The sequence below is a fragment of the Triticum urartu genome, chromosome 1A, assembly GCF_056163025.1.
Source record: "Triticum urartu cultivar PI428250 chromosome 1A, HENAU_Tu73, whole genome shotgun sequence".
Lineage (NCBI taxonomy): Eukaryota > Viridiplantae > Streptophyta > Magnoliopsida > Poales > Poaceae > Triticum > Triticum urartu.
The window spans coordinates 299,129,217-299,130,589 of NC_141873.1; positions in this window are offsets into that span (position 1 = coordinate 299,129,217).

Here is a 1,373-nt window from a genome sequence, read left to right on the forward strand (position 1 = left end):
ATTTGTGATTCCAATGCTCCTTGTGGCGGTAACTTGTATTTATATTGTGTACATTGAAAGTTACTAGCCCCATGCATGTTTAGGTTTTGTACCTAGCATATGTTTGTATATGTTGTGTCTCCTAATATGTTTGATTTGTTTTATCTAGCATGTGTAGGTTGCAATGCACGTCATATATTTGTGTGTGTAGTCTCGAGCCTTCATTGCATTTTAGTTGCATCTTATTGGGCTCTTTTGAGATATTAATGGATCACCACATTATGGGGGAGTGATATGCTTTGTGCATATCACAATCCTTGCTAAATGTGAACAATTATGGGATGCCACCTATAATATATTTGAGATTATCTTATATCTCTGTGGCATGCAATGCCTTGTTTATATATGGCATTCTTGTGCGGGTTTTCCCATGGTTATCTTCAAAATCATATTCGGAAAATCGTTTGATTAAAGATACTCCAATTGTTGCTTTGCATTTTAGTCCACTCATGTTTGGTGAAGTTTGTTGTCCTCGTGCTTGTCTTGACAAGCCTATTATTTCCTATCTTCACCATGGGTTGTCACAAGCTTTGATTTTTAATTTGCTATTAGTGAGCTTGTGAAACCCATTTGCTTGATGTGTGTGTCACTTGCTTAAGTTCATGCGTGTGGGAAGGACATGTCTGGAACCTTGAATCTCATTTACTCAAGACTATGTTGATGCTTAATTCTCATCCTTATATTAGTCTTCTCAAGTGCTTTGACGTGACTCACACACATCGTTTTGGTTATGCCTATTATTAGGTTGCCTCATTTACATGTTGCTCAACCATATGTTTGTTGCAATTGCTAGGCTTCTTTTGTTACCTATGCTTGCTTGCAATTTCTTTGTGTTCGTATTGATTTTGGGTGAATGATGATCCTATTTTGTGGACTTATATCCAAATAAAAAAATCTAAATAATGCACAAATCATGGGGAGCTTCTCTATTTTCCTTAGAACACTCCTTTGCTCAAATCATAATATTCTTTTATCCTTCTGGCTCGTCAGATCTTTTGATTTCTTGCGTCACTTTGTGTTATGCAAATGAGATCAATTTATTAATACTTTGTGCCATGTGTCTTGCTCTTATGCTAGGCTCAAAGTTGTATAATAGTGGATTCACCCATGGATATCATGTTCTTATCAATTACAACCTTTTTTGTGTATACGGGTTTGTTTGTGGATACATATCATGATTATTATTGGCCACTTAGAAAGTTTTATACATAAGAAAGTCCATATATTTCCTTGATATCATTTATTCCTTGCCATCCACTTTGTGTGGTGTGGCTTCGGTAAGAGGTTGAGTTGTGAGTGCTTATATGCATTGCATATATCCTTGCGCACTCATG